The sequence below is a fragment of the Cavia porcellus genome, unplaced genomic scaffold, assembly GCF_034190915.1.
Source record: "Cavia porcellus strain 051 isolate PalLab524CR breed Dunkin Hartley unplaced genomic scaffold, mCavPor4.1 scaffold_24, whole genome shotgun sequence".
NCBI classification, from domain to species: domain Eukaryota; kingdom Metazoa; phylum Chordata; class Mammalia; order Rodentia; family Caviidae; genus Cavia; species Cavia porcellus.
In genome coordinates this window covers 15,945,262-15,972,769 of record NW_026947507.1, presented here as the reverse complement: position 1 = coordinate 15,972,769, position 27,508 = coordinate 15,945,262, and the positions used below count along the sequence as shown (strand labels likewise).

General features: G+C 35.1%; 1 protein-coding gene across 15 annotated transcripts in view; it reads left to right on the top strand.

The window, feature by feature from the left end:
- Tenm3 (teneurin transmembrane protein 3) overlaps window positions 1-27,508 on the top strand; it is a 2,467,413-nt gene that overhangs the window by 1,017,356 nt on the left and 1,422,549 nt on the right. For all 15 annotated transcript variants that reach the window (XM_063234704.1, XM_063234707.1, XM_063234699.1 and 12 more), the window contains one exon: window positions 15,329-15,369. The gene's annotated coding sequence lies outside the window, so the exon portion shown is untranslated. The remainder of the gene's footprint in view (window positions 1-15,328; window positions 15,370-27,508) is intronic.

The window sequence follows — 27,508 nt, the reverse complement described above, 5'->3', positions numbered from 1 at the left end:
TTGAGGCCATTTACATTTATGGATATTACTGATATGTACTCGTTAGACTTTGCTATGTTATGTTCCAGTTGTTTGCTTGCTGCTTTTCCCTCTTGTTTAATTGCTTGTCCTACCTGGTGGTTTCTTTCTGTTGTTCTGGGGCTTTTGGTCATTTTTATCTCTGTCTAGTATGTTTTTCAATACTCTTTCTAGGGTTGGTTTGGTGGACATGGATTTCTTCAGTTGTTCTTTGTCATGGAAATGTCTTGTTTCTCCATTACATTTGAATGAAAATTTTTCTGGGTACATCAGTTTGGGTTGTTTTCTTTCAGAACTTGAAATACCTCACACCAAGTTTGTCTTGACTTGAGGGTTTGTGCTGAAGAATCGGCTGTGATTCTAATGGGCTTTCCTTGATAGGTGAGTTGTTTCTTTTCTCTAACAGCTTTCAGCATTCTGTTTTTATGCTATATGTCTGAGATCTTAATTATTATATGTCTGGATGTAGATTTATGTTGGTTGTGACTGTTTGGCATTTTATATACCTCACTTATCTGTATATCAGAATTTTCTCCTTGTTTGGGAAATTTTTCTACTATTACTTCTGGGAATATTTTAGTTATGTCATTTGCACTGACTCTTGTATCTTCACTGATGCCTATTAATCTTGCATTGTTGCTCCTGGCATCACCTTAAAGCTGCTGGATTGTCATTTCATGCTGCTTTATTATTTGTAAAAGTTCTATCCTTTCATGATCACTAATTGCAGTCCTGTCCTCAAGGTCTGAAGTCTTATCCTCAGCTTCATTTAAACGGTTTTGCAAGCTTTGAATAGAATTTTTTGTTTCTTGGATATCTCTTTGAGTTTGTTTCATGAATTGTGCTTGTTTTCTATATTGTTCATTCAAGGTTTCAATCAGTTTTCCATGCTCTTGTACTTTTTCTCTATTTCTTCTTTAACTGTGCTCAGCAACTCCTTTACTAAGATTGTTATTTCTATCTTTACATGGGAGAGGACTTCTAATTTGATTTCCTCTATAGCCTCATGGAGTTTGTTTGTTTGTTTGTTTGTTTTTCACTCGCTATATTTTCAGAAATTTCCGGTGTGTTATTTTTGAAGTCTTCTATTTCAGTGTCTTCTGTACTTGCTCCTGGTGGACCAAATGTTTGAGATTGCAACTTGCTTGTTCATTTTGCCATTTTCCCCTTTTGAGTTAATATGTGGTTCTTAGACTTCTCAGCAATGCTAAATCTGTTAGGAGTTTGACAATTCTTGGAGATGGACTAAATGCCTTTTGCATAAAGGATGTGCATATGACTTTGGAGACCAGGGGTGGAATACTATTGTTTGTACCTAGATGGAGACAGGCATTTTGTATGTTTATTTGAGGTAGCTGAATCCAGAGTTGTGATTGATTCATGATCCAATGCTAGGATTAAGTGTATGAATGCTACACCCACACTAGGTGGGTAGCCTGCAAGCAATACAAAGGACAAAGAGAGTCTTATTTCTTGTTGCTTTTGTTGTCTTCCATTGCCATGATCTGCTGCCTCGCTTCCACATGCCTCCTTGCCTTGCCACCAGACAGCGATGGACTGAAACCTCTACAAACTGTGAACTAAATAAACTTTTTCCCCCTTTTTATGAGTGTCAAGTAGTTTGTCTGAGTAGAAAAGTAACTAAGACAATGTGAAGGGAGACTTTCACAACATTGGTATATGTTCTTAGGCAGTAAATCTTTAAAAATGAGTTCACTAGGGTTGTTCTTAAGGTTACTGTTGAAATATAAATTATTTTTAGTACTGTTTAATAGAAATGGCAGTCTTGGAAGTACTCCTCTCAAATCTCCTTCAGGTTCATCCACTGGAGCAAGCAGAATTGCAAAATTATTTTTTCTTTATTTTACTCTCATTCTTATGCCAGTTTTAATGACATTAAAGTAAGTATTTTTCTTTTTTTGAATAAGGTTTACTAGAATCTTATCAATTTTATTGATTCTTTCAAAGAACCAACTCTTTGATTTGTTTACTCTTTGCATTGTTTTCTTAGTCTCTATTGCATTAATTTCTGTTCTGATCTTTATAATTTCCTCCCTTCTTTTGGATTTGGACTTGACTTACTCTTCTTTTCCTAGATATTTTAGGTGTGATATGAGGTTTTTTTTATTTGTGTTTGTTGTTTTTTCCTGATGTGGGAATTCACCACAATAAATTTCCCTCTGAGGACCGTTTTCATTGAATCCCACAGGATTCAATAAGTTGTGTTTGTATTTTCATTTACTTATAGATACTGTTTAATTTTAATTTCTTCTGTAATCTATTGATTGTTCAGGAATGTATTTTTTAATTTTCATGTGTTTATGAAGTTTTTGCAGTGTCTTTTGTCATTAATTTCTAGTTTTATGGCACTGTGATCAGATAATATGCATGTGATAATTTCGATTTTTTGCATTTACTGAAGCATGTTCTTTGGGCTAGTATAGATGGTCTATTTTAAAGAATATCCCATGTGAAGCTGAGAAGAATGCATATTCTGATGTTTGGTGGAACACTCTGTACATATGTACTATGTCCATTTGTTCACACGGTTGATTCGATTCTGTTATTTCTTTGCTGATTTTCTGTCTAGTTGATCTGGCTCTTTGTCAGTGGAGTGTTAAAGTCCCATTATAACTGCGGTATTGATTACTTGATTTTTCATTTGTTTTACTATTTGTTTTACATACCTGATTGCTTCCATATTTGGTGCATATATTTTTAGATTGTTATCTCTTCCTCTTGATATTTTCCCCTAACTAGTACATTGTGACCTTGTTTATCTCTTCTGATCATCCTTAGGTGAAGTTCACACTGTCTACACACAAAATCACTACCCATTCCTTTTGTGGGGTTCCCGTTACATGAATTATTGTTTTCCATCCTTTGACTTTAAGTCTATTAATTGTCTTTTGGGTTAGATGGGTTTCTTGTATACCACATATGTTTGTATGTTGTTTTTTGATTCATTTTCCAATCTGTTTCTTTTAATTGGTGAAGTGAAGCCATTTATATTAAGTATAACTGATATAAGTTGGTTTATTTTTGTCATGTATTTTCTGGTGTTGGTTTTTTACCTTTCCCCTTTGTTTCACTGTTTACATTGCTTATTTTTTTCTGTTGATGTTCTTGGAGTCGTAGTTATATTTATGTCTGTCTAGAATATCTTTCAGTATTGTTTGTAGGGTTGATTTGGTAGTCGCTAAGTTCTTCAGCTGTTCTTTGTCATGGAAGTGTCTTATTTCTCCATCAATTTTGAAGGACAGTTTTTCAGGGTACATCAATCTGGGCAGAAAATCATTTTCCTTTAGGAGATGAAATACTTCACCCCATGCTCTTCTTGATTCATTGTTTGTGTTGAGAAGTCTGCTGTGATTCTGGTGGGCTTTCGTTTGTAGGTAATCTATCTCTTTTATCTAACAGCTTTAAATATTCTGTTCTCATGTTGAATTTCTGGGATGTTGATTATTATATGTCTGAGTATAGTTTTTTTTTGTTTTGTTTTGTTTTTTGTTTTTAGTTGAAGCTCTGTATGCTTCACTTATCTGTAGGTCAAATTCCTTTTCCTTGGGAAATGTTCAGATATTACTTCTGAAAATAGTATTTTTATGTCATTTGTGCTGTGATCTTCTTTTTTTAAATTTACACTTATCAATCCTATATTGTTTTTCTTTTAATCATCTTGCAACTGTTCAATTGTTATTTCCTGATTCTTTATTTTAAAAATAGTTTTCCTTTCTTGTTCACTAGCTACAATCTAGTCTTCAAGGTCTGTCTTCACATTCATTCAGTTGGTTTTGCCAGCTTTTGATGGAATTGTTGATTTCCTGGACATCTCCTTGAATCTGTTTCGTGCCTTTTAATGCTTTTTTATATTTCCGTCTTTTTGCAGTGATTCTCATTTTTTTAGCTATGTTTTCTTTAGATGTGTTCAGCATTTCTTTTGTTATGTTTATCATTTATTCTTACCTGGGAGATTGTTTCTGAACTAAGTTCCTTTACAGCTCCATGAAGTTGTTTCTTTACTTCAGTTGCTATCATTTCAGAAGTTTCATATATGTGGCTTACACTTTCTTCTACGTCCATGTTCCGTAGGCTTGTTTGGGATGGACTGGAGGTTTGAGATTGCATTTTGCTCTTTCATTTTGTCATTTTCTTGTATTCCCCTAGGGAAGCTGAATGCAAGGTCTCAGTTGCTTCCTGGATTGTGGATGTCTTCCATAGTTCAGGAAGTTTCCCCAGTTGAATAGGAGTCTGTGGGCAGGCCTTATCAGGTCTCTAGTGGCACTTACATGCTCTTCAAATGGGGAGAGTACCTTGAGCAGACCTTTAGCACACCCTACATGTCACTCTGAAGCTCCCTAGCTGTTTGAGTTTGCTAGGTAGACTCTACCAGGTTTTGAGTGGTGTACCCAGCTCCATGATGAACAGCTACATGGATATAGCTGGGCAGGCCTTCAGCTCATGCCACGTGGTGCACAAAAGCTTCCCAGACATTTAGGTTGTTGAATGGGGCTCAATCAGGTTCTAAGTGAGGTGCCAAAGTTACACAGTTAAGTAGAATTCACTGTGCAGGTCTTTGGCTGGTACCCCTCACTGCAGGTGGCTCCCATGCCACTCAGTGTCATTGGGTGGGGCCCAGCCAGGACCTACCTCATCTACCTACCACAGTCCCCTGGTTGTTTGGGGACAGTGGATGAGGCACTCCTATGTTCTGAGCAAAGTGCTACGCTTTCACAGCTAAGTGGAATTCACTGTGCTAATTGGTGTTGGTCTTTGTCAGATGCTTTTTCTGTGATTATGAGCATTTTGTCCTTCATTCTGTTAAAATAGTTTATTATATTTATTGATTTGCATAACTTGAACCATCCTTGCATCCTTGAGATGAATCCTACTAATCATAGTGTATAATCTTGATGATTTGCTAATTCTCTTTGCCAATGTTTGTTGAGGGCTTTTGCATCTATGTTTAATAGAGAGACTTGTCTGTGTTTTGTTTTTTGGATTGGATCTTTCTCTGATTTTGGTATCAGGGTAATGATTGCTTCCAGGAATGAGTGTGGAAATAGTCCTCCCCTTTTAATTTCATTAAAGATTTTGAGGAGTAGTGGCATTAACTCTTCTCTAAATTTATTGTATAATTTAGCACTGAATCCACGAGGAACTGGGGTATTTTTTTTAGTAGGTTTTTAAGTATGTCTTCAATTTCATGAACTGTTATTGGGTTATTTAGAATTTTATACCTTCTTGATACAGCCTTGGTAAGTCATAAGTATCCAGGAATCTTGTTCATTTCTTCTGCATTGTGTATTACATATACATACGCTCACAAAGTAGGTATTGATGATCATTGTTTTTCTGAGGAATTGATGTGACTTCATTCTTACTATTCTTAATTATTGGATTTGAGTCTTTTATTTCCTCTTTTGATAAAGTTATTTGAGGTTTTATCAAATTTATTTAATCATTCAAAGAACCAAATCTTTGATTCTTTGTTTTCCTAGTCCATTGCATTAATTTCTGTTTGGATCTTTATAATTGCCTCCCTTGTCAGAGTTTTGGGTTTAACTTGCTGTTTTATTCTAGAAACTTGAAATTTATTATTTTTTTAACAGTAATAAGTATCACAGTATATTTCATTATCTTTACAATAGTTGTTCTTTTGATCATATATATCAAAATAAAATGAACTACAGAATAATATAGAACTTATCAAAACAGAATATTGAACAGAGCGGTACTGTTAATCAGAATAAAGCAAAACATTAATAAAAATATTTGCCTTCAAAGAGATGGTAGAAGGAAATCCCCCTTATTTGCTATGGTCAACCTCCCGAGACATGCTCAGATTTGTGGTTCCTCTTTGTTAACGGCGGGGAGAGAGGAAGGTGGGTAGGGCAAGTGGGATGTTTGACTCTAGGCCGTGCACCAGTAGGTTCACTATTGCTTATCAGGGAGACAGGCTGGTTGCTTGTTTTCTCAGTGACGTAAATTCCAACATGGTGTGGATCTCAGAAAACACTGGTGTTCTCCCCCTGGAGGGGCCTTACCACACCACAGCCACTTACAAGAGGTGAGCTGCTTGCTTGGTTTCCCAGTGTCCTAAGTTCCAACATGGTGCAGATCTCAGGAGACACTGGTGGTTCTTCCCCTGGAAGGGCCGCAGTCTGCCACACCACCACCACTTACCAGGGAGGCAAGCTGCTTGCTTGGTTTCCAACATGGTGCAGATCTCAGGAGACACTGGTGGTTCTCCCCCTGGAGGGGACGCAGTCTGCCACACCACAGCTGCTTACAAGGGAGGCAAGCTGCTTGACTGGTTTCCCAGCATCCTAAGTTCCAACATGGTGCAGATCTCAGGAGACACTGGTGGTTCTCGTCCTAGATTGAAATTCATTATTAAGTTGTTTATTTGAGCTCATTCTGTTTTTTTCTGATATGAGAATTCACTGCTATAAATTTCCCTCATATTACTATTTTCATTTTGACCTATAAGTTCCAGAATGTTTTACTGGCATCATGATATAAACGCAGAAACTATAATTTCTTCTCTAACTTCAGTGACCTCTTGATTGTTCAGGGGTATTATTTACTTCTAATGTATTTTGAAGTCTTTATATGGGGTTTGTTTTGTTTTGTTTTGTTTTATCTTTTTTGCAATTGATTTTCAATTTCACTGCACTAAGATTCAGTAATATGTATGGGACAATTTCAATTTCTTTGAACTTACTTAAGCATGTTCTATGAGCTGATACGTGGTCTGTTTTAGAGAACTGTCTGTGTGTGGTTGAGAAGAATGTATATTCTGGTTTTGTGGGATGTAACTCTACAGATATTACTAAGTTCATTTGTTCAAAGGTTGGTTTAGTACTCATATTTATTTGTTGATTTTTTACCTAGTTGGTCTATTTGAGACAGAGGCTTTTAGGTTTCCCCACTACAGTTGTACTAGTGCTTATTTGATTTTTTATGTCTGCTAATACTTGTTATATATGTTTTTTTATTTTTATATGTTCTTGTATTTTTCTGTAATAAGTAGGTAGTGACCTTCTTTGTCTCTCTTGTTCTGTCTTGCCTTCAAATTCACTTTGTTTTTGTTTAGATTTGTCTCATTTAGAATTCTTGTAACAGTGTATAATTCTAATACAAATTAGTTGAAGAAAATGAAAAATTAAGAGGAAAGGATAGTTTAATCTGGAATTATAAATTGGAAATTTCAGGTAATGGTGTGGTTTATAGTGCAGTTTTTTGCACAATACCATCAAAAATCTCACTTTCTGCTTCTCTAGTTTCCTTCAGGCTCTTTTTCAGGCCAGTATGCCCTATATGATAGCAAAATATCTACTAAAAATCTTACATAAATAAAATTAACTAATTAAATCCAAGTTTTAATTTCTACCAAATCATCAACATTTTTAGACACATTTTATTTCCTTTAATTTTGTGAAAATTCCAGATTGGGTTCTAGTGTCCTGATTTCTTTCATATACACATTCTTGACATAGTCAGCTCTGTACATATTAGTGTAAGAAAATAAATCTCCTTATAATCAAAGTTGCAGCAATTGTTCTGCATTCAAGGGGAGTCACTCAAATTGTCTCACACACTGAACAACATGGTTCAAACCCATGATGTCCTCTAAATCCATGAACATCATTATTTTGTTCTGAGCTACATTAACTGTGTAGAGGAGGAGTGGTTCACTGTGTAAAGAGTGTACTTTCACCAGAATCTGAGGCAACATGTGCAAATAATTTTTTTAGACAAAACTCAATCAGTATCAGTTGTAATGTAAACAGCAAACAACTCAAAATAGCTATAATACTTCCTTATTGTCATGAACTGAACTAAGTAACATCTCAAAACCTCAAAGTTTAAAAAGTTTATCTTGTTTAGCCAACATGTATAATATAAATTATAATACATACTATGAAATATAATATAATACTTAATGTGTATTATATGAAATATAACATATAATATTTACTATTACCTTTACATAATGGAATGCTTATTGTCCTCAACCTTTGAATATCTATCCCTTTCAGTCTGTATTCTTTATATTTCTGATTTTATCCAGTCTCATGGATTTTAATGTTGAAGATTCCATAGGCCTTTTCATATCATCCTTTTTCTCATAATGTTGACTTATATATCTATTTGCTTATCTGAAATTAAACTTGTCCACTTTTAAGCTGTGAGGTGTGCCATTGTGATCAACCACAGTAAGGTTGACTAATACAGAAAATCAGAATAAGAGAAGCAGAGTTGTTGTTGTGACTATATCTGGCTGTGTGGTTCAGAAGCCTTTGGAACTACTTTGTGGGAGGAGTTCAAAAAGGTTTAGTGATTTGCATAGAAGAGGAAATAGAATGGTTAAAGGAGATCCTGAAGGGTGAGTCTAGCCAGAGCTCACAGGATATGCATGCTGATAGGAATAGAACAGTAAAACATAGGCTTGAGCGTCTTTAGTTGAGAACAAGGAAGTTATTAGCAAGTAGATTAGAGGCCAAATGGGTCTCACTTTGGCAGAAAACTTGTCTACATTTTTCCCATGCCTGAAACATTGCAAAAGCCTGAGATAAAGGACAGAGGATTATGTGATCTGGCAGAAAAAAATTCCAACACAACCCAGCATTCAAGGTGTGGCATGAGTACTGCTGGGTACTTGTTAGTGAAATTTACGGTGAGAAATTAGGTGCAAAAAAGAAAAAGAAGAAAATGTTTTAATAACTTAAATTTTGTCCCCAACTAAACAATGTATGAAGCTGAAGTCAAAGAAGGTGTGGTTGCTGAAGAGATTAGTGCCATTAAAAAACAACCACATACTTGTACAGGAACAAGTATCAAAATGTTTTGAAGGCACCTCAGAAATCATTACAGTTTTAAAGGATCAAAAGTATTAACATTTTATTCTAGAAGAGAGTCCTTGGGTTCCTTTCTTGAGAAAGAATTCCTAGGGAATTGGTCTTTGAGATTCACACCACTGTGCTCAGTCCATGTTGGTGTTCAGGCTTCTGCAGGCACAGTCCAAAGGCAGCTAGCCATACTCTAGCCGACAGCAGACCCTGTTGTCATCCATATGGTGATGATTATACTTTCGTGAAAAATGGAAGAGTTGTTGAATCAGGGAATCTTTTACTCAGATTTCAAAGCAAGGCTTTGGAAAGACATGCAAGTAGCCTGTATGGAAATAAAACCAAAGGTTCAGTGGAGATCCCCTGAAGTTGGAGATGGGGGAACTACTGCTGAAGAAAGCTGTGGACTGTGAGCAGAACCAAACAAAAGAGGGCCCGTGGGGACTAAAGCTAGCAAGGCCACAGGGATGGGATTGCTCAAACCCTTTTGTCTTTACATTTCAACTCTACATACCTCAGATTCTCCATATGGAGCTACAGGACCTAATATTGCCCTACTGGATTTCAGTGTTGCTTTGGTTTGATTGTTTTTTATCTCTCTCCTTCTCCCTTTAAAAATATAAATGTTTATCCTGTGTCATTGTACCCTGGGGCAAGGTATATTTTTATTTTTATTTTTACAGAAGTTCACAACTAAGTGTTTTCTTGAATTTCAGAAAAGACTTGGTTTGGACTTTTTACAACTTCTGAACTTTTGAGATTTAAGAAACAGATTATAGTATGTTTGGTTGTATATAAGATAGTTGTGTTGAGTAGAAATACAAATTTTTTGTGTGTTTATTTAGAGATTAAGTATGGATTAAGCAGAAAGGAGATATATTTGATTATGAAGTTGACATGGGGTGAAATGAAATGGTTAAACTGGATCATGAACTTGATTGGCTGGGGGTTGTAAAACACACATGTGGGTATGGCTGGGTAGGTCATAAAGGTATGAATTTGAGCCAGATAGCTTTCCCCTTTCCCCTTCTTCCCTGGTACTGTTCCCATAATTTTTGTCCCAATAACCATGAACTGAGGAGCTTTGCTGCACCATGATCTTCTGTCTAAAAGGTTCTGCCTTGGCACCAGCCAATCATAGACTGAAATTTCTGAAACTATGAGGCAAATTAAATCCCACCTCCTTTAAACTGTGCGTGTCAAAACTCATGCCACAGCCATGAAAATCTAGAACAGACCTGCAGCAGGGGGGAGCCTGAAAAAGTTACAAAAAGTAGAACTGCTCAAATTACAACCTGGGCTAGTGCCACCAGTTATCTAGGGATTTTCTTGTTTGAGCATTGTGTTGGCTTAAAGATAAAGCACTAGATAAATAAATTTGGTTTATAGCTAAATGACAAGAGAATAAATACTGGCCCTATTGTTAGGAACCCAACTTCTTCCATCTTTCCTTCTCCTGACCCCAGTGTGAGCTTGAGTCAGAGTTGGTGATGAAAAAGTACCTGTCAAAAACAAGGGTTATATAGTGTCTTGTTCAAGGTCAGTAACAGTGCTGGAGATGTTCATTTCCTCCACTGTAAAAATAAGAAAGGGCTTCCCAAAATGTCTTCAGAAAACCTCCTTCCCATTTATGCCTAGCCATTTATGTGAACCCCATCATCTATTTTCACAACAGTCTTATGGCTTTATTATATAAATACCATTTTTAATGTCTATTTTACAAATAAGGACACTGACAGTTAGAAATTAGGTAACTTGTTTAAGGTCAGCCAACCCGTATTCAGACAGCAAGGCTCATCATCAAACACATGGCAAATGGAGATTTCATCTGCACCAGACAATAACTGGAAAAAAAGTACTTTCTCTGAGAAAAAGGTCATATATTTAGATATAATCATAATGTTAGTAGCATTACTCAGCTATATTATATATGAAATAATGTTTGGGGGAATTCATCTTGGGAAGTCTGAGCATTCTTTCCGAGAATCATTTCTTTGAGGAAGCACATACTTTGTTCAGAAAGAAAATTGAATGAAACAAACTTTTAAAATAAAAATCTCCCTCAAAATGTTAAAAAAAAAAAATCAACCAAAAATAGCCTAGACAAAACAGAGACGTTTGCCACGGTCTTCTACCTAGTCTCTCCAGTCTTCCTCAAAGATTAAGACATCTCAGCCTTTCTAGTTTACTTATTGATTGGGCCAAAATTTCAGCTGCATCTTTGAACCTTCTTTGTCATTCATCTTATCCCCACAGGATAGGTTAAAACCTACATTAAAACTACAATATAGTTTTACCTTCTGGATACATCCAGAATATGAACATTTCTTATTGCCCCATGACCTATGCTCTGCTCTAAGACACTATTATGTCTTTCCTGGACTGACAGAATGGCCTCTTGATTAATCTTCTGATCGATTTTTCCTACCCTGGTGTTCTCAACACATCACCAGGATTGTCCAGTTGAACTGTAGGCAAATTATGTCACTTTATGCTTAATTTTCTCCAAGAGTATCCAAAGCTATTACTATACAACCAAGAAGCTTCTCTGTAAAAAGCACCTATATTCCCCAAATTTACCTTCTGCTGGTCTCTTCTTTTTTCATCCATGGCCTTCTAGTTATTTTGTTTTGTTTTTAATACTCCACACATGCTCCCATTTTCAGGTTTTGAACATTTTACTCTTTATTTTTCCACATGACTCATTCTCTTACTTTTGTAGGACTTTCATCAAAGTTTTACTTTTTTCTTACTTTTAGTTTTTATTAGTACATGTGTATGCTACATAATTATTACATTTATCATGGGGAATACGTGTGTATATACCACAATCTTAATTCTTTTTCTTAGTTTCTTGATCTTAATTCTTTTGGTCCTCTTCACCTCCTGTTTTGTTTTTTTGAGACAGTGTTTCTCTTGAACTCACTGTGTACCCCAGGCTGGCCTCACAGTGATTCTCCTTCCCCAACCTCTCAAGTGCTGAGATTAGTGGCATGTACCACCACACTGGCTTCGACTCTTTTTTAAAAATATTCTTTCTCTCTTCCTTCCTCTGCCGTCCCTCCATCTCTTGTTTCTTTTCCAATTTGAAAAAGACCGCTGTACTTCCTAATACTTATCTTTTGTTTTACTCAAAGTTCAAGTAAGGAGCAAAAAGCAATTGCCTTTTCAGTGAGAACTTTCCTTGCCATTTTGTCTGAAATTGAAATTTTCCTCAACTACTTTTATTACTACCACCTGCACTATTTATATCTTGAATCTTAATACTATCTGACATACTGTATAGCTAAAGCTATGTATATGACATTTTATGTTTAGCTTTAGTATTCCCATCATCTAGAGAAATGCCTGATAAGTTTATATTTATATTCAATGAATGAATGGCCCCAAATCAAGATTGTTCCTACTTTTTATGAAATTCTACAGTTCTATGTCATTCATTTCGAATTTAGTCATAATTTATCTTTTTTAAACTTTACATGAAAAAAAAAACCTAACTGAACAATTTGATTATCAACTTATGAAAAGGTAAATTATGACAGTGCCTTGTTGTTAACTTCCAAAGCCAAGTTTAGAAATGCACACACAGATGAATGAGCAAATGATTGCTGTAGGATTGAGGATGATGGACTGAAAGGGGAAGGATGAACAGGGTAGCGCTGAAGACTGGAATCTAAGCAGGATGTTGTCAAATTGAAGATTAAGATGAAGAAGTTCTACTAAAGGTGGAGAGTCTTAAGAGCATTAAGCCAGCTGAAGAAAATGTAATTGCCCCTGAAGAATTCAGCACTCTGTCCACATGCCAGCATCTTTCATTCGAGTCTTCTTGTTTGACAGAGCTGTATTTGGCAAATGCCAGACACTTTTGTTAATTTTAAAAAGTAGAAACAATCTAAGCAGTTGAGACAAACAACAGATTCCAGATAGATTGTGCTCTTTTCTCTATCACACAAATAATCTAACTGAATCAATTTTTATATGTCAAAAGTTTAGATGATAAAATTTTGCCAAAATGTAAGCTTAGGCCAATTTCCAAGTGTCTCATTCTAGAAAAATAACATTTCAATTGTAATCCTGTTATATTTCAGTTTCAAGAAATATGTATATATAATATATTGAGGTATGGGTTGAAATTAGTTTATGTCAAGTCATGGTGCACAGGCTATGACATCTTTTTCCTGCTTTATGGTTTAATAAGTGGTCAGGTGAGAAGAGGTAAATCCACGTATATGGATGTGCAGTGGAGGAGATTACAGCATGGCTCCTCATCCCTGGCCAAGGACATTTCTTAAGCCATGGCCTCACAGGAACTGGGCAGTACAGCAAGAATTGACCTGCAAACTAGCATGCAAACTTCCTCCGTATTTATAGCAGTTCCCCATGTCTTGCATTATCACCTGAGCTCTGCTTCTTCACATCAGTGGCAGCACAAGCAGAGGCTGTGTGAAGCACACTTTGTGAGAATAAGAAATTCCATGACACGTTACAGGAAGGTTCTTGATGTGTTCCAGCATGTCAGACTCAGCTCGGTGACTGTCCTCACCTCTTACATCTCCTGCCAGTCCCAGCACTGAACTGATCCTGATCTGCATTATGCACAGCACGGCCCCAATCACTTGTAGTGAATGCTGGGCTGCTATTAACATCACTATGAGATTCACTGGGGAAAGCAAAGATTTCAGAATCAAAAGTCATTCCAAAAATGAGACTTGCTAACTTTCTACTTCATGGCTGTTAAAACATGTGTTTTCACTACATCAGCACCATTTTCTAATATTTTCAATAATTTCAAATTGTGTGCAGTTTCTTTCATTCATCCTTTTCCTGTCTCAGGTACTTTGAAATGGACATCTTTGTGAGTATATAATTACGTGAAGCTGCCATTCTGCCAAATGTAGACTATCTCGATATCATCACATTCCAAATTGTTAGTGACTCTGATTTTCGGTGTTTCCATTACTATCAGTATTCTGAAATTCCATCCCTTTCACATGTTCCTCAGCCTCCTACATTCATTCCTTACCTTGATTTTAATACTCAGTAAGACTTGCAAGACTATATCATTAGACTGTTCTCACTAGAGGTAAGGAGTAGCTCTATTTCTGAAGAAATTATGATGCATGTCACTCCCTGAGTTACTGACTCCACTTTCAGATCCGCATTTCTAAGAATCAGGCACATTATTGAATGTGCTATTCAACACCATGATTATGTCCCTATTCTTGTCAAATCAATTTCTGTTCAGTTTCTGCTAGAAACTATTGTAGAGTATTCTCATGTCCCCTTCTCATATGATTTTCCTCCTCCTACAGATCTCATCTGAAAATATGAATTTTCTACCTTTTCTTTGCTTCATAATGCCTCACCCTTCTGTTATTTAATTTTACAATGGTACAACTTAAGTCTGTCAAATGTCTTGACATACACCTTTCTCAAAAGCTGCTATCCATTTAAAAACTCATATTATTGTTGAAAAAAATCTTTCTAGATTAAAAATCCTATGATTCTTCTTTGTGTATCAGCAACTTCATAATAATTCCATGGATAATGGAGGCACGAATTTTTTTTTTTAATTTTAAGTTTTCTGATCTTATATACAGGCCAATCCAAAGATGTTCAATAGTATATATACATAAGACACATTCAAATGAACAATGTCATGGCAGAGGAATATGTGCTATGGAAACACAGTTCTTTTAATTGCATTTATATCTTCTAATATAATGTTGTATACTGAATCATTATGTATAGATTCACATCAATTCTAAGATTGAAAATCACTGTGGATGACACTGGTTCACTGCCACCCAGCCCTCTGTTATGCATTGCTCTTCTTACCCATGCTTTGAAGCATTCAGACTGGGCTCTGAGTCACTGAAGCAAAATAGGAACATCTGGGTTGAGTGTCAGGACAGCAGAGCTTACATCAATGCAATACTCCAGAGGCTTCCTGCAACGCAAACTACAAAGATTACATCTATGGCTGCTGAAGGGGTTGTAGATTCTTTTGCTTTAGCATCCAGAACACACTATCTTGTAAAAACAAGTTGGAAAATCATAAAGATATCATGTATCATTTTCCCTGACTTTGTTTCTAAAGTCACTTATGACTTTGTTTCTAAATATGTGTTGATATTACATAAGAATATAATTCCAGTCTCTAAAAATTCTCAGTTTTTGCATTACCCTCTAAATTGTTTTTCTGCTGTATGCATGCAGTCAGATTAACAACTTGAATAGTATGAAGGAAAATACTATTAATATTATAAATTCATGGGAGAATTCAGTTTAATATTTGGAAAGAAGAGTTGGTGTTATTAACAATTTTTATTATTCATCAATGTTAAAATATTGAATATTATTATGTAAAACTGATATAATTATATATTTTTATCTTGTCAACTAGAAAATCTGAATAAAATAATATTGTCTTGTTTTTTGTTGTTAATTTGCAGGCTGGTGATGGAATTTCATTCTTCTGACTTCTAGATTCCTTGTAAGTAAATATATAATCTTTTCCTAAAATTGAGAGCTGCCACTAGCATAATTGGTTTACTTTTTGCATAAAGTATAAAAATAATACCAAGAAAATATTGTTCCCTTAATAGTTATTTATAATTGCTGCAAATTTCTTTTTCATTTTAGAAATGTGGTTTATAGTTACATTCCCTCAGCACTGGGACAAGAAGAAAAAGCTTTGTAACAGTCAAAATCTTTCAATAAAGAAGTGATTATGAATATTATTATTATTATAAATTAATACCAAATGAAATTAACATAGAAGCTCAAATAGATTTTTCTTTTCATACCTGCATGCCAATTACCATTTCTTCATTTGATATTCACCTGTTTATACTGATCATAAGAAATATCTTTGATATTTATATGGATAATCCATGTCCTTTCAGGAAGACTGTAATAATTTGGCAATACCTAATACACATGCATGCTAAATTAACTTTTTGGAGCCCAACTAGCTCAATATGATTTTGAAGATGAAAACTATAGTATATTCAAGGAAATCATTGATGTGTTTATTCAATGGACTACCCCTCAGCCTTTCTAGAAATGTACAAACAGCCTAAAGATTCAAAGTTAATGGTCATGCATTATGTGTCATCAATCAAGTATCTATTTTTGTGCTAACAGTGGTATGGCTCTGCTCAGTGCTGCCTTTTAGGTAGTTACATGTTTTAGGATGCATTTCTATAAGAATAGAAGCCAATTGTTGTAATTTCTACGGATTCCTACCTTTTCCTTTCACCATATTCTGCAATAAAAAAGGATAAGTGGTGTCTAGAATGATAGAAAAACTGAATTTTATTGAGAACTATTTTTTCTAAATTAGAAGGAATTACTAAATTGAATATACAAATTTGGTCTGAATTAGACTTTTGTTCTTAGCATTATGGATGAACTTTTCTGCTGCTGCATGCCCCAAGCAACATGTATCTGTATCTCTTGGGCTGGACTTCAAATTCAACTGAAAGAATGCTTGAGACAGCAAGGTCTCCTGACAGATGTAGGTACATGTGAAGGCTGATTGGAGGGCCTTCCTAATAGAGATCTTCATGATAATGACATTTAGTGATTTCACTGTTACTAGAAGTAATTTTACTTTCCTAAAATAGAAGTAATTTCCAAGGGGAAAACAGAACTTTATATAGTGTATGAATTTTTCCCAAAAATGCAGCCATAATGAAACATAAATGTATAGATTTTTGTACACATTCTTTTAAATGATGTTGAGATTGAATAGTGTTAACACATTACAACTGCACTAAATACTATATTGGGTACCGAAAAAACATCATAGCACCCCTATCATGTAAGAATCTTCAATAACATCTGTAGACACTTTTTGGCAATGAAGAAAAAGACATAGTTTGAAAGAAGTCATTCCACACTCCAGATGAAACAACTACTAAAAATCAAGATAGTAGCAATTTCACACCCTGTAAAACAAGAAGCTTCTTTTTTAGAAAGAGAAAAGGCAAGTTAAGAAACACAAAGTTTGACGTGCTATTATCTTGAATTAATTTCCTATTCAATATAGGTATATTGTAACAGTTATGATTGTGATAAATTTGTTTGGAAGTCATGTAATTTAAAGATTTACTTTTAGAAGTGTTTATCAAATTAAGCTAATTGAGCAATTTCTTGGTTTTAATGACTGTACTGCTTGGAATTACTGACTGTATATTTGCAAGACCAACTCTGCCTAGCCAAGCTGCCCCATGGATGATAATGCTTACCATCCCTGTGAGCCTTTCAGTTTTATGAGTCTGTGTCTTAAATGCCTACCTGCCTTCAGTCAGCAGGACTTTGTTTTGAATGCTTAGCTTAAATATCAAGACCTGGTCTGCCTTCAGTGAAATTGTCTCTCATCAGTCACCAATCATGTGCTTTAAAGAACAACTTCAAATGTCTCAACTACTTTTCTACTCAGTGTCACTGAAAATGTGGTTCACTGAATTTTTCCCATACTAATTATGGATATTTCTGTGTTAATCATGTACAAAGATGCTCCAGGTGTGACACATCCTACTAACCGTAATCTATCTGATCAAGAGCTGAAGTTTCTCATAGGACCACATACCTGACACTTTTTCCACCTTGTTTTGTGCCTATTTCCAACAAATGTGCTCTTCTGCTTTACTAGATGACTGATAAGGTTTGAGAATAGTAAATACAGTTCTACTATAACTTTGATGTGCCGTTTTCTCTTTCCAAAACAAAGTTTTTCTGCCTTCTGAATATATTCAAATTATACTCACTTTTCAAGATTTTAGCAGGGATTAGGCTTCTATGAATCCTGATCTGATGCCCTCATTATTATTAATATGTTCTTTCATCTTCCTCTGGCTGTAAGAATATTGTTAAGGAATTTTTTATCATGTATAGTTTGTATTTTTTACCTCTGTGGTTTATTCACATAACTACATTTTGAGTGCCATGAGAAAATCCTAAATATCATTCTTCTCACAGTGGATGCTCAGTGGAAAACACGCTTAAGGGAAAGAAGAACAGAAAGAGGCCATTAAATTTTGCAGTTAGCTTGCCTCCAAATAAAGTTTTGGGGTGGAAAATAATAAATAAATACAGTTTAGGCAAGTGAAGATGGCATGGACAATCACAAAATTTTCACAGAGTGAAAGTATTGAATCAAGAATTTTCTTTTTGTGTTTTTTATTGTTATTTAAATGAAAAGATTCTTGCATGTTTTGTGTAGAATGAAGAAAGATGGTGTGGAAAGGAGACATGAAAGATATTAATAAAAAGGGCATACACCACAATTCAGGGCTTGAGTAGTGAGACAGAAATAGGAATCCATGTAGAAAATATGTTCTTAGTTTCAGGACTAGGGATTTAACTCAACAGCATTAGTGCCTGCCTGGCAAGTATGAGGTTGTGAGTTTGATTCCCAGTTTAAAAAAAAAAAAAAAAAAAAAAAGTTATGTGTGTACATATGTTCTCAATTTCATTCAGAAAGAGGTAACATTCTTATTGTAAAATGGGAGGAAAAGCAGTTAGAATAGTGTCCTTGTTAGTGAGTTGGAGGTAGAAGACATCTTTAAGTCGGATTTCATTCTTTCTAATTAAGAGTTCACGGTTACTCGGGTGGGATTGAAGTTAGAAGTTGGAAACCATGCTCCGAAGTTGTCTTAACACAGTGCAAATGGTTGCTGAATAAGACAAAATAAGCATTTCAAGTGTCACCAAAGGCTCTGCTGAGGCTAGAAATCCATACATTGGTAGCAGAATTATTTTATCAAGCTATGAGGTAGGTTTTGCAATTGTTAAGTAAGTTTATAAGGAAACAATTAGGACCATGTTTGACTACTTCCAACAACATGTGTTTGTTATAAATAAAGAAATACAGGATTCCAAAATTCAGTAAGTTCAGAATATAACTGAAAGACATTTCATGTTATTCAGCATAGCAAAAAGTTCTATAATATTCTGTTACCAGTTATCACCAATCATTGGCCTCCAAATCTGTTTGTATTATTCTTCTCTTTTCAACTATAGGCATCAAATGACTGGGATTGGCAATCTAGCTGTGATTTATAATAGCAATACTTTAATATTTTAACAGAAAAATAATTATTGCTTAATTATGATTTTAGGTCTGAGTGACAGGGTGCTCAAGACCACCACCAGATTCCCAGTTTCAATGAGAGAACTTACAAGACTCAGCCTGCAGTTACATTCACAGCCACAATTTATTCCAGCAAAAGACTATGAAGCAAAAACAGCAAAAGAAAAGAATATGGGGTTCAATACAGAGGCTGGCAGGTGCAAGCTTCCAAGAATTGTCTTCCAGTGTAGTCACACAGGATGCACTTAATTCCCCCAGCAATGAGTTGTGACAACATGTGTGAAATGCTGTCTGCCAGAGAAGCTCATTAGAGAGTCAGCGCCCAGGGTTTATATTGTAGGTTGCTCACCCAGGCAGACTCTACCTGACACATACCAAGATTCCAGAGTCCCACAAAGAAAGCAGGTGTTCAGCATAAACTATATTGTTTGCACAGATAATTCCGGCACAATGAGCCACTCTCACAAGTTTGGGTGGTGTAAACATTCTCCAAATCCAAGTTCTCAGCTGTCAGCCAAGGGCCAAATGTTTCTACAGGCCCTTCCAAGGATAGCAATCAGGCCTAATAGATTAATTCCCTGCACATTTCCCTTCAGCCACTTCTAATTCTTTATTTTCTTTTTCTACACTTCATGATTTTTGCCTGTTTAGATATTTTGCCTCTTCTTTATAACCTGCTCACTTCCTTTCTTTTCTGGCTTCTGTGCCCTCTGTCACCTTTTATCTACAATTCTCCTGTTGAAACTAATTAATAGAAATCCTAATTGGTTCATTGGTCCTTCTAAACTTGAGAGGCAGAGTTACAGCTGTTGACCACTCAGAGACCTCTGGCTAGAATATGAATTAGTCATATTTGATCCAACCAGTTGAGATCAGAGTATAGCAGAATCAAACACTGATTTTGCTCAAAGTGTTATCTGACCACATTAATTGATCAGAAATTTACTAATATTTCCCTTCCTAGAGGAACATTGTCTTTTTTTCAGAGAACAGAAGCATAGAAACAATAGTTCAATAAACACAGCTTTGGAAAACAATTGGCATGTGACGAAATGTCAAAGTTACCAATTCCAGAGCACTGGCTCAAAGAGAACAAAAGTGTTATTTCCTTAAGCTTCTTCATCTTTCTGAAAATCTTTCTCTGATCATAGGTGTTCTTAGTTTTAGTTACTTGGCAAATATAACAGAAATGTATTATTTTTTGTTTACAATTCTGCCCTGCCAATAAGCATCCCTCATTGAAGTGTTCTTTTATAATATACCTATGCAAAGAGTGAAATAGAAAAATTCTTTCTTCTTCAGAAGATATTTTGGAGTTTTGATTTTATGCAATTTCAATAAGGCAATTCGGTGGAATCATTATCTTTCTCTTCTAACATAAATAAAATGGTACCTCTTCTCAGAAGCCTTCTGTAATCACCACCAAACTGAGTTTATCTGTTCTTTCTCAGTAGAAGAATGCATGGCATGAAGTAGGTTGTACATTTCTCAAATATTTCCAGCTACTTTAGCTTAAATGAAAGCTATTTTAGGTTTACATGAACCTATAAACAATGTTTTGTTTTTCTTAGACAAAGCACATTTATAATAATTTATAAATGTTACTTTGCATGGAACAAATAAGTTAATAAATATTTGAACAAATGAATAAATGTGCATTTCATCATGACATGAGCCAGCATGGTTAAACTGTACACCTTTCTTACCACTGTAATACTTCAGCTAGGACAAAGACACTGTCTTTAAATCTCTCAAAAGATGCCCAATAATTTGTGCAAGTTAAACACTAATGAGAGGGAAACTTTACAGTGAAAACAGTTCCTCCTTCAGCCTCCACAGCACCTACGATGTATTCAAGTTTCATGGCCATCCTGGGTGTTCTGACAGCAGCTCCATTACTTGTTACAAGTACCACCAAAATGTATTATTTTTGATCCAATTCTGTCATGCGAAGGTCACATTATCAGAAGGCTGAGAAATGCCTAACAGAGCAGCTACAGGTCCCGAGAAACATTCGTGCTTCTGCTTGATTTACAAAATGGGAAAATGTTTTCTGCCCCATATATTTTATTTTAGTAGATGATCATGTTTCAGAGGTGAAATACGAAACAAAAATCAAGACATTTGACTATAAAAAGCCCAATTTTATTGTGCTGGATTCTCAAGAAGTGACTTATGCACATTAAAAAGCCCTTTAGAATAAAAATTATTGGTCGTGCTACTAACATTTTTGTATGCCACCATATTTAGCAAATAATTTACCATTATCCCCATTGAAGTGCTGTGGCTTTAACCTGACTCACTTAATATTAGTATGTCTGAGCATATATTGAAGGCACAAGAAAAGCGAATTATCTAGATATCAATGTTCTAACAATAATGAAATATGACACGAGCTTTGATAATTCAGTGACTCAGTTCCCTGCTTCTTCTTCTAATATGAACAGAATTTGAGTGAAACACAAATGTTCAGATTTTAAAACAAGTACATCGCTTCCTTCTGGCTGTAGATGAGCTCTGTTTCTAAAAACTGTCACTAGGGCAACAGATACAGTACTTCCTCATTTTTTTAGAGTTCTCATAGCTCCTGATGTAGTGTACGTTCAGCTAGTGTTCTCCTGATCAAACCTCTATCTCTGGGTACTGAGAGTGCTAAACAGACTTGTTCAGACGTTCTTTTTTGGAATGTAAACATTTAATTCAACATTGCTAGTGAAAATCATTTAGACTTTCTCCTTCCTTACAGATCAAAGTAAAACTTACAAATCTATGGTTCTGAGAGCTTAAAGTTATTCAGATAGTCCATTTCATTGGTTTTTCAACTCTGTTAGAATCAAATCACCCTTTTATACCATACAGTTTATTATAAAAATTCTGAAATGAAATTCATAGAACATACAACTTTCTTGTAATAATTTTTAAAAAGTAAGATAACGTAGAATGCAGTAATAAGAGGAGAAGTGAAAGTACATTAAAATACATATTTTAATGTGTAAAAGCTCATGTGAAACTATGGTAGAAGTCATTGTAAGCTAAATCATCTTATACATAAATGTAGGAGCACATAGGATAAATGCAGTCTAGTAAATCCATTGAAAACTCCACTACCATGAATCCCATTAGTGGTATGACTTCCTAAGTTTGTGGCTGGCTTGCAGGAAATTTTTAAATGTAATAGTGTATAGATTTCTATTATGTGGTATTTGCAATCCTGGAAATGTTTGTGTTCATTAAAGCTTTGTCCAAAAAAGATTGTATTCATAATTAAATGAATTTAGATTATAGCTTAGGTGATTACAAACAGAATTCCTCTGTTGAAAATTTATACTGGGAAATGCAACACAATATGAGATGCCCTGGCTGTATTCTCAGTGGCCTCAGTGTTGTCAGGTGTATAATGTTCCAAGTGCTGCTACATCAAAAATTACGTTTCCTCAACAAAAGCCCTGAATCATTATGATTTCTGTTAAGAACCTCTAATTAGACATCTTTGTTTTATATATGAAGATACTAAACCCTGGGAAATTTGAGAAACTTTGTCAAAAAACCACAGACTATGACTGTACTTTAAACTAAAACCTCAGATTTTTGTCCAAACTAAATCTGATCCCATGCCAGAATACAAGATCTAATAAAGATGGTGTCACATCCAACAATGTTCCTGGAAACTGTGGCTCTGTAACCTAGCCAAAGATGTACATGCATTACAGTAACTAGTAGTCAATGTACATGTTGCATATCCAGACAGATGTCTTCAAGGATCAATTTGTTTCTTGAATGCATATAAGCCAAATCTTCACTCTCTATTGCCACTAATCCTGGTCATCTTCTTGCTGTCTGCTTCTTAAATCTTTCTTCTCACTCTTGGAAATAGATGTCTTCCAAGTCTTTCCAAGTCTTTCAGATACATTTTCTTTTCTATCTGACAAACATATCATTTTCTCTATGTATAGATTCTAAGCTTTTCCTTTATTAATTTTTCTATGAATATTTTCCATTTTACTTGGAACTTATAAAATTCAATGTTCACTTCTATGACCACACTTAGAGAAGTATAGTCTTGCTTATGTGTCTGCAAAGATTTTCTTTTCAGTGATTTTATCTCTCCTATTAGTTGATAAATCCTGAAGAAGCAACTATGAACTCTGAGCATCATGTGACATCTTAAACACGCTGTGGACACTCCACATATAGTTTGCTGATTTGTACCAAACCAAAGTACTGGAATAGCCATAATACTAATACTAACAATATATGCTATGAAGAATGATTCAGTTATACAAAATTAAACATTTCTAGAATCTTCGCATACTAGGGATAACTAACAAGCTTTTCTTTGGAATATATTTTTTGACACTTGATTATTGAAGTTCCTGGATGCGTGACTACGCTGTCCTAGTTGCTATAGGCCATCTGCAGGGAGAATTCCTGTAGCACTCTTCACAGTGGAAACTGATAAGTAGAGAGGTCATCCAATTAGTTCCTATGGCTCCAGGCAGAACTATACCTAAACTGTCATCAGTTCTTAACAATCTTCAGAGAAAGAGCTCCTCCAACACCCAACGCTAAGCAGACTACTGCCTAACAATCTCTTATGTCAAGAATTCATCCTACCTCTATCCTTCTCAAAAATAAATTTTTCCATTAAGATTAATTATTTTAACATTATTGGATAACAGCAATTTTGGGTCAAGATTATTGCTATAACAACTAACAAACTTGAAGATGTTAAACCACTTAGTTGTTCTATTTCACTGTAGTAAGATAATTCTTTTTCTTTCTAAATTTCCACTTCTGCAAATTAAAGCAGCTATGTATTGAGTTCCTGTGGTTATTTATTTGTGGAACTGCCTTTTGTCCTAACTACTACTATTTATTTAGCAAACAATTATTGAGTGCTCCCTGTGAAATAAACCCAGTACTAAACTCAGGGAAGTTAGCAATACAAAAAAATATATATATATACTCCTGTCGTCAATGGCTAGGTCTGGAGACAAATAACTACATGTGTATGAATTCATTATCAAATTGAATCAAAAGTACCCAATATCTTTCAAAAGTATTCAAGAGGATTTCATGGACACATTAAGTAGCATAGAACTCTGCATCTTGCAAGTAACTTCAGTCTACCCCATCAGTTCATCTATTCAATTAATTACTGCAACAAATATATGTGTGTTCATATTTTGTTATAGACCTGGACAAAATGACACAATACTGAACAACATATGTATAGTTTCTCAGGGTTTATACAGTAATACATTAGAAAAATATCAATAAAAGGTATTAAATTATATTAGGTAACTGTATACTGAAAAACACCATGGATTAATTCAGGATATCTGACATAGTTAAATAGTATTGTAGAAAGATAAGTTTCAAATGATAACAATACCTAAAATTAGGATAGGGTGAGTATCCCTTTATCCAAAGTATGTGAGATTAGCAGTGTTTTGAATTTCAAGTTTTCCTTGGATTTGGGAAGAATTCATAGATAGAATGAGAGATATCCTGGTGATTGGACACAGTGTGTTGTAGTAAGGGGTTGTGAGAAGAACAATTAAAATAAGGATTTATAAAAAAAATTATATTATTTTTGATGGTCACCTAGAGTTAAACAAAAGAAGTGCAGGAAATCTGTCCACAACATTAAAGACACAAAATGTTTAGCCAAGGGCCTGGATCCCACAGCAATGTCCTTCATGAATCCAGATGAAAACCTAGAGCCCATGACAATGCCTCCCAGAAGTCCAACTGGAGCTCTAGAGCCCATGAGAAGGACTCATGCCAGTCTGTTTTACTGATCCACGCTGGGAAGGCCCAAAGATCAGTGGTGGAAGCTAGAAAGTCTGTCAGTGGGATTAAGGAACTGTGATGATAGTTTGAAGGTTCTACTCTGGAGTCAAGAAGTCATGCTCAAAACAAGGACCAGGGCTGTCATGAAAAGCACCACAGCCATCCTCAGTGACATAGAGGTCCCAAGCTCCTCCAAAGATAAGAACAGTCAAGTACATGCCACGAAGCTAGCATGACGAGTTTCTCCTGGAGATTTAACAGCACATGTCTTCCCCTCTGAATCCAGGAAGTGAAGCTAAATGTATGAACCAGAGCTCTTCCAAAGTGAATCAGAGGCACTCTCATTAATAATGGTCAAACTCACACTGGGGAAGCTAGTCATGACAGTTCCTTCAGGAGAACCAATGGCTCAAACAGCAACACTTAGAGAAAGGAATAATGCTTCGGTTATCTTCTCCACGTCTCTATTTATGCTGGCTACTTTCCTCGGCACCAATGCTGATTTAACTGAGCTGATGTTAAGTTGACCATGAGTTTTTACTCCATAACATGGTCTAAACACAAAATTCATTATGATTAACATACAATTTATATACAAAATGTAACGTTAATTCTGTACATGTGTCTATATTTTGACTTACTTTTTTTTTCCTTTTTGGGACCTGGAACCAAATGCATGACCTCATATTTGCCAGGCAGGTGCTATGCCATGAGCTATTTCTCTGGCTACATTTCGACTTTGACCTATCAAATGAGGTGAAATGTAAATATTTCCATTTGTAGTATCACACCTATGCTCAAAAAGTTTCACATTTTGGATGAGCATTTTTCTATGTTGATGCAAATATTCCAGTATTTAGAAGGGTGAGGAGATAGGTGAGAGCTAATTTTAAAAAAAATAATAACTAATTTTAAAAAACTAATTTTAAAAAAAATTCAGAGAAGGTGAAATGGGGTGGAATTTGACGGTAATAGACTTTAACAAAAATATATATACTTCCTCTAGTGTTGCATGTGGGATGGATGGATCTTGCTGCACAGGTAGTATGCTTTTGATTCTAGGAAGTTTGGTGATTTTTCCTTCTGCTGACTTCTATTTTCTTCAACAATTTTGTGATCAGCATATCTGTTGAGAATGATTAGAAAAGAATATACAATATGAGCTTTTGTAGAATAAAAAAGATCTCTACAATAAGCACAGCATAATAAATATAATAGTTTTTTATGGGACACTAAATTTGAGCATCCCTAAACTGAAAACTCAAGTGCTGCAGTCTGAAATATTTTACATGAGGATTTGATGTTACAAGTGGAATGCTAAACTTTTTATCATAGAGAAGCAAAAGTTTACTATGGTCTTTTAAAACAGTAAGAGATCTGGACCCTGATTCCCATAACTTCAAATATAATCCCTTCCTTGTTCCTGTTTATACACTAGATAATTCACTCTTGGGTCTTCCAAATGTTTGATGTTCATGCTCTTTATTTATGTCTCTCTCTCTCTCTCTCTCTCTCTCTCTCTCTCTCTCTCTCTCTCTCTCTCTGTGTGTGTCTCTGTCTCTGTCTCTCTGTCTCTCTCTCTCTCTCTCTCTGTCTCTCTCTCTCTCTCTCTCTCTCTCTCTCTCTCTCTCTGTGTGTGTCTCTGTCTCTGTCTCTCTGTCTCTCTCTCTCCCCCTGCTTTTTATTTTTTTTAACTAAATCATTCTCTTTGTTTCTGGAACTACAAACATATTGTCACTTTTCTGGATTATTTCCCTCTCTCTATTTCCCCTAATAATTCATTTCAACTGACATTATAATGAAGTCAGGATAACTAACTTCAACTAAGTCCTCATTATTGATTATTGTAAATAACAAATCTTTATAAATAATGCGTTTTTTAACTTGTCCAGTTGAACTAACTTGTCTAGAGCAGACATGGGGAGGAGGTATTTGTGCTAATGCAAGATGGAGGACTGGCTAGCCAGGGATAAGAGAAATAAGGAAGTTTAGATCTTTGACAGACTACTTACTAAATGGAACACATGCAGGAATGAAAGGACAGAAATCAGGAGACTGACTGATGTTTAGGGTAACAATAGAGATATTTGGCAACTTAATCTCAAAAAAGGTTGAGGTATGAATATGGTAGAAGTTACTGAATAATTAAACTGTAAAGCCTCAGAAATTATGATCAGAAAATGAGATGCTTGATTTAGTGATTTTGTTGATGGAGCAACTTCAGTAAAGAAAAGCTGTATCTATCCAAGAGAGGAACAGAATGGAGGAGAGAAATTATTGAATATATATTTTAATTTACTACTGAATTAAATATAATTGAAAACAAGAATTATATCCCATAGTCTCTATTTGGCACAGAGAATAGATTGGATAACAGATACATGCTTAAATAATTTAACTTTAATTTTATATTATAAGCATTACTATTTTTAAGCCATTAGCATTTCACACATATGATCTCTTAGATTATTATAAAATTAACACTATGAAGAATATGAACGTTTACTATTTTCTACATTGTAAAAAATAGATAAAAATCAGTGATGGCCTTTTTATCTTTTTTCAAACGAGAAATTTCATAAACTTGGTATTGTACTTAGAACAATAATAAAAAAAATGTAATTAAACTTCTTTCCAGTTATAGTATGTAAAAATTAAAGACTAAGGGGCTGGGGATTTAGCTCAGTGGCATAAGCACCTGCCTTGCAAGCAGGCAGTAGTGAGTTCGATCCCTGGT